Source organism: Sinocyclocheilus anshuiensis, unplaced genomic scaffold, assembly GCF_001515605.1.
Source record: "Sinocyclocheilus anshuiensis isolate Anshui unplaced genomic scaffold, SAMN03320099.WGS_v1.1 scaffold2069, whole genome shotgun sequence".
Lineage (NCBI taxonomy): Eukaryota > Metazoa > Chordata > Actinopteri > Cypriniformes > Cyprinidae > Sinocyclocheilus > Sinocyclocheilus anshuiensis.
The window spans coordinates 31,806-38,462 of NW_015548678.1; the positions used below are offsets into that span (position 1 = coordinate 31,806).

Sequence of the window (6,657 nt, forward strand, 5' to 3'; positions counted from 1 at the left end):
GTTTGTTCCTCTCAAAATCACTATCGAATGTCTTCAGAAGACATATGAGTCATATGGACCACTTAAATTTATGGTGTCTCCCCCCCTAATTTTGGAGCTTGACAGCCCCAGTCCTGATTTACTTACTTATTGGATTTGGTGGTTCCATGAAGAACATGTAACCTTTTCATTGCACAAAAGGTTCTTCATAGTAAAAATTCACGGTAAGAAAAAAAAAATCCTTTTAAGAACTGTTGGGTGAAAGGTTCTTTATGGAACCCAAAAATGGTTCTTCTTTCACATCACTACCAAACCCCCTTTTGGAGCTTTTCTGAAAAGAGTGACCAGGATATTATATTAAAAAAAATCACCTTTTGTGTTTCACAGAAGAAAACACCTCAGGTTACGTATGTAATCCTAGTTCCTCGAGGGAACGAGACGCTGCGTCGAAAACGCTAGGGGAACGCCCTTCAGCGTGACGGGCTCTGAACCTCGTGTGTAATCAGACCAATAGATGGGCGAGACGTCACGGCGGGTGACGTAATGACCAGGAGGCTATAAAAGCACGTGCGGTGAGACCAGCGTCAGCTCCTAGGAATGAAGCAAGCGCTGGCAGGGACGCCGGAAGTATGGCACCGAGACGCAGCGTCTCGTACAAAAACACATGGATTCACTACAGGAGACCTTTCCCCCCGGAGCCGTGTGAGGCACATTTATTATGGATGCGCGCGCTTTATTTGGCGGCTTGTGGACTGTTCAAATGCAACACCTGCTGACTGCAATGATAGAGCTTGGAATAGCCAGGACAATTTTTTTATGGTTAAGCAAGTTATAATAATAATAATCGGCAGAGATCCCAGACCAATACAATTAGTGTGCCTCCTCTATTTTAAAACCCACGAGCCGCCACTGCACTAGGATGCCTCGAGGGTGAGTTAAACACAGGCTAATTTTAATTTTTGGTTGAACTAACCCTTTAAGAAAGCACAAACGACCCTGAAGTACCCTTACTTCCCACCCCCACCTGCCATGCTAGACCCCCTCTTTACTCGTGCTGCTCAAATCACGACACCAAGCCAGAGAGCTGACATTTCAATAACATATAGACGACACATGCGCACACACACACAAAGAGGCGTCTCTTCACACTCACAGACGTTTCAGAGATGGACTGTCACATGTCACAGGTCTAATATAGTTAAACAACATAGACTTTAAGAGGTGCAATCTCTTTGAAGAAATTGTGTGTGTACCAACTCACTGTCGCAGTGATTGATAGAAGACTTAGCGGAGACTGGGGCTTGTTGTCACTGTTTTTTAAGCAAGTTAATATTTCTCAAGGTAGGTTTTTATAAAGTCAGTTTATTTTTTAAAAAAGGGTTCCAAAAGAGGGGTTTTGCAGCAATGTCATTGAAGACCCCTTTTGGGTTCCCCAAAAAACCTTTCAAGGCCTGTTCACACCAAGATTGAACTATAAAGATAATTATAATGATAATTATATTAGCATACATAGCAATGCACAATTTAATTCTGTTTATTATAAGCGTGCTGCCGCTTTGTTGTCTGCCTTTTTAAACGCTTCAGCTCTTTAAAGTTTGGAGGATACTTATTGGATGTCAATGATTTTATTGCTCATCAGCTGGAAAAAAAATCTGAAAGTAATTCCATATAATTCCTCTGTGTTATTAACATTATGTGATGTGGATATTATAGATCCACTATTATCCACGATTGTGGATCATAGAATTAGAATGGTAATTACAACTTTATTATTGTTATCATTAGTTATTGTCCTCGGTGTGAACAGGCCTTTAAGGTCAGCATGAAATAGAAATTCACAAGAACCAAGTCCTGCCCTACATTTTTTTTTTCGATAGTCCATTACCCTCAGATGTTCATCACAATACAGAAGGAAAAAAATCTGTTGCTACTTCTGTTACATTGCAATTTCCATTTGAAAGAACCTTTTGTGGAATGGAAACCTTTATTTTCAGGTGCACAGGAAAAGAAAACAGGTTATTTAACAAACATTGACCTTTTGTGACAACATGATGCTATAGTGAGTTTTCACAGTGGAACATGCCAGGAAACAAGCAGATTTTAAACCATACAACAATTACCGAAAGCAATTCATTAAATAGAAACAATTCTAACATTTAAAACAACTTCCCCCAATAACAATGTACATCCAGGCATCAAAATAGACTTTATACTTGTACTACCCCCTTGTGAGCCTTCCCTTAATGCATTTGTGCTGTAGAGGGTTAAGTTATGACTGAGGTTGTGGTCTAGATGTGAATTGCGGTGGGACAGGCCTACATGTATGCCACAGGGAATGTCAGTGTCACGACCTTTGTGAGCATGTAGACAAAGGGATGGTGATACTTTTCTTATCTGACTCGCCATCTGTGGTGGTGTTGAGGGGGGTCAGGGAAGTGAAAACAATTTGACCATTAAATCTCCGCCCACGAGTTGAAAGAGCAAAGCGCTAAATTTGTGTTCAGGGAGGAGTCAGAGAGAATCCCTGAATGTACCAGCACCACTAATATATCATTTCTAATAGCATATCTATTGATTAACAGCAGCAGAACGCGAATAGAGTGAAAGAAGTAAAAAAGGAAGGGCGTTGAAGTTGTTAGAAGAGAGTGTCCCTCCCTCCAGGCTGAACTGTAGAAAGCGTCTCTGGTCTGCGCTACCAGCGAGAGGGACGCGAGATTAGGGCAGCAGTTTGAGGGTCTCTGGAATTTATTAGCTGACGCTGGAAGCTCGGTGTTTTTTTTCTGGATTCGGAGCAGATCTACAGGTCCGCCAGTTTTTCAGTCGGCATTCATTCACGCAGACCTACGCCCATCACATTTTACCTCGTTTCATCTCTGGAACTCAGGACAGCGAAGACGAACGGGTGTTGTTTGGATTTTGAGGTGAGATTCTCGGTAAACCGCACTCCGCTGGTGTTTACGTGAATGCAAACTTGTGATAGCTGGTCAGTGAGATACGAAGCTCTCTTTATCTATTCATTTAATTCAAATTTCGAAACTCTGCCATGTATGGTTATCTCTTAAGCAGGGTAGAACTAAACAGATAAACACTCATATGTGTATTGTTTTGATACATTACAGTGATGGTGCGAGGGTTCACTCGCTTTTTACGCGTAAATTTAAGTTTACTGTAGCCTAACAACTGTTTGAGAAGCTTGAAGGCAGAAAAAGTCGGAATTAAAAACAGTCGTTTATGTAGGCTATTCAGCTAACATTGCGCTTCTTTCACTCCCAAACAAACAATCTCCTTACGTTACACTCGCTCGTATTTCACCGATGACGGCGCGTGTCACCATCCGGCGGTTTCTGTTAAATCTAATTAACGTTAGTTGAGTAAAGCTCGGGAAAAGTCTGGGTGGGATGAGGAGACATCAAGCTGGCGGTTTTCCCACGGGGTGTGACAGCAGGCAGCGTGTGTTGTCCAGGAGGTCCCGTCATAACTGTAGTTTATCCCCCCAGACGCACAGGTCAGCAGATGGAGGAGGCAGCCCTGCCGACGGGCGTGAGTTCAGTGCATTCCATTTTAAATCAATCAAACCGCATCTTATCAGACCGCCGGTCATCAGTGTGTGAAGTGAAAGAGATAAATCTATCTATCTATCTATCTATCTATCTATCTATCTATCTATCTATCTATCTATCTATCAGTTTAGCAACTCAGATATAATCATTTAACCCCTGACATTCCCTTTAACAAAGAGTGAAATTCTCCATGCTTTGAAACAATGGTGCACCATTAGACATGAATTATGGGGGTTTTCCTGAAAACTAAAACCATGTATGAGTTATCTTTGGCCATATTCCAGAAGCAACAAAAACAGTGCCGGGTTAGGTTAATGTATCCTGTTCAATATTTCTGAAATCTTCTAATCTTTGTATGCACTTAACCAGCAATGTTAATTGTTAGCCTACTATGCCTTCAGAAGATTGTTTTTCCAGCCTACATGATCTTCACAGCCTGTCAAACTACATCAAATATGGTGGTATATAGTAACTAGATCTGCCATGCAATCAAATCTTATCTAATCAGGTGTTACTGAGAAGAACTTACAAACCTTTCAATTATGTTGTTGTTCTTGAAACTGAGTAATTTGTGAAGTCTCTCTTTGAGACAGGGTATTATTTCAAACAAAGCCATGCCATATATTCTCGAGGTTATTGAAAGATTTGTAAGTACACAGGCCTTAAATCTTACATTCCAACTGTCTAACTTAATGCGTGCTGTAACTCTATATCCATTAGAGGGTTTTGGTGAATTTGTCCACCTATTTCTGGACCTTATTTTTGTAGTCTGACATAAAGGTTTGCTGCACTTGTTCCACAAAGCAGACTCCGACCAGTTTTCAATTAGTCAGGCACTTGTGCATGACGATATTGGCTCTGAGGGATCCATTAATGCCAGCCTCTGGTGGCTTTGTAGTTTAGCTAAATGCTGATGTCAGAAGCACTCAAAGACTTCACTCGCAGAGCTCAACACGGGCTCAGAGGTAAGACTAGAGCCTTAACCTTTACATTCCTCTGAGCTATTGCAAGGTATTCGAGAAGAACCAACACAATCCCAAGATCAGTTTGTAACTGTATAATGTTTTGGTGAACTGGGCTAGTTCATATAAATCTCATTTGTATGTTTTCATACAATCTGCTTATGGAACAGTTATGTTTGAGGGTGGGGTTATGGTGGACCTTCATGTTTACTTTTGTTTTTAAAAATTTTACGTTTTTGAATGATTCACATTGTAAAATGTGGACATCAGAGGCCTAGAAATGATAGTGTTTGGTCTAATCTACAAGCTTTGTCCTATGGAAAAAGCCAGATCAATGTGACACCTCATTAGCCCACTTTTTAAATGCTCTTTGTTACATTTTTTTCACATGGATAAAGAAATGAATCATGACAATTATTTATTTAGGATCAATTTCTCCTTTTTAGATTAACGGTCGCTATTGTTTGTATTGGTTGGTAATTATCCATTGAAAATTCTCTTTACAGACATGAAAATGAACCGATTGATTATTTAGAGGTATATCAAACTAACCTAAGAACTGAAGTGGTGGACTGATGTGTTATGGAAGAGGGAGTCTGTGTTGTTCTGCTCGAGCAGACACAGAATCGTTCAGTCACTAAAGCATTGAGCTACTGGAAATTAATCTTTGGTTCTTCGTGGCAGGAAATCCCTGTTGAGAGCAAGAGGCCCGTCTCCCTGCTGTAATATTAATATCAGTTGACATGGCGGCAAATGAACTGGTCGTCAGGGCTGGTTTGATCTCCACTGCATTTCCTAGATCTCTAATCGGCGCAGGTGATTCATTCCACCCTGAGCTCTTATCCAGCCTCCAGTGAAATACCCTTATTGACAGCAGAGCGAAGGCCCTGGGAGAAAAGGCGGTCAAGTCATCACTTTCTTCCAAGTTTCAGGCATCAGAGCTACACGAGCTGGCAGTTTGTAGTCTGCAGAGGATCTGGAATGAGATAGAGTTGAAAAGATCTATTGCCTTGAAAAGAAAATTGCTTTTCCCCCCATTTGCTGGAGGACTCTCATCTAATTCATATGACATGGGGCGCTTCACCTGGTAATGGGTTTTGGGGCCTCGTTGCCTCTGAGACATATGAAATTTGCAAAGGAACTGTGTAGATTAATTACCATGAAGAATATGTGTTCGTTGGTCATAGATTCTTCAAAAATGAAGAGGCTTGTCAAGTATGACCTGCCTCTGTAGAACTTCAATTGTGAATGCATAGATCTTTTTTATGCTAGATGCCTTTGTCCTAGAAGGCTTTGAGAAACTTTAGAGGATGCAGCTGAGGGCTCCAAAGTTCATTCAAGACAGGGATGTCCACTGACCCTGGTAAATAACAGGACTTCTTTATCAAGAGGAAACAGACTGCTTGTTTGTGTTAGGCATAATACTTATCTATTATTCAGGCAATTTCCTTCAATATTAGTGTGCCAGGGATATAATGAGGTGAAAGTATGCATACAACAAGCTGTGCTCTACAGATAGCCGAGTGTCTCATTATTTAATCTTTACCCACAAGGAAATGCAGATTTTAGATGTATTACGAACTTGATTTTTCCACACTCCAGTTTGAAGTGTAGGTTTTATATGGAAGGAACCTTGTTGGTGTGTCCATTCAAAATTTTATTTTCCTAAATATCTGCATTTTAGTTACAGATAGAAATCTTGCTACAGGTACAGTGATTAAGCAGGAGGAGAATAATAGAGAAGTTTGGAGTCAAGGTCTCCTTAAGATGCTTATTAAATTCAGTGGTTAAGGTGACTCTTTCATTTGAAGAGTCTATTTAGTGAATAGTTGAAGCAGTAGACATTGGTACTGGGCTTCATTTTTTATTTGAGAGGAATACAGTGACTTTTTTTAAGCTTGCAAAGAATAACTTGCACTTGCTTGTTGTTAATGCCTGCTGGTAAAAAAACAGTTAATTTAACTTTAATAAGCTGGATTATGGGATGCCATTTTGGTGCCTAGGTCTATATATTGTACATGCGATATATAGCATATGTATCACAATTGGTACAGAGAATCTTCCATTTTTACTAGTATTTGGTACTGAGCTGTTGCCCGTGAATTGAATGTTCATTTCTCTACCATAAGCCGTCTCCAAAGGCGTTTCAGAGAATT

The 6,657-nt window shown here is 40.4% G+C and overlaps 1 protein-coding gene across 1 annotated transcript in view; it reads left to right on the plus strand.

The window, feature by feature from the left end:
* The first annotated feature begins 2,419 nt into the window (after positions 1 to 2,419).
* The window catches only part of LOC107656844 (tetraspanin-18-like), a 61,476-nt gene continuing 57,238 nt past the window's right edge, over positions 2,420 to 6,657 (plus strand). Inside the window, exon 1 of the mRNA XM_016444790.1 lies at positions 2,420 to 2,900. The gene's annotated coding sequence lies outside the window, so the exon portion shown is untranslated. The remainder of the gene's footprint in view (positions 2,901 to 6,657) is intronic.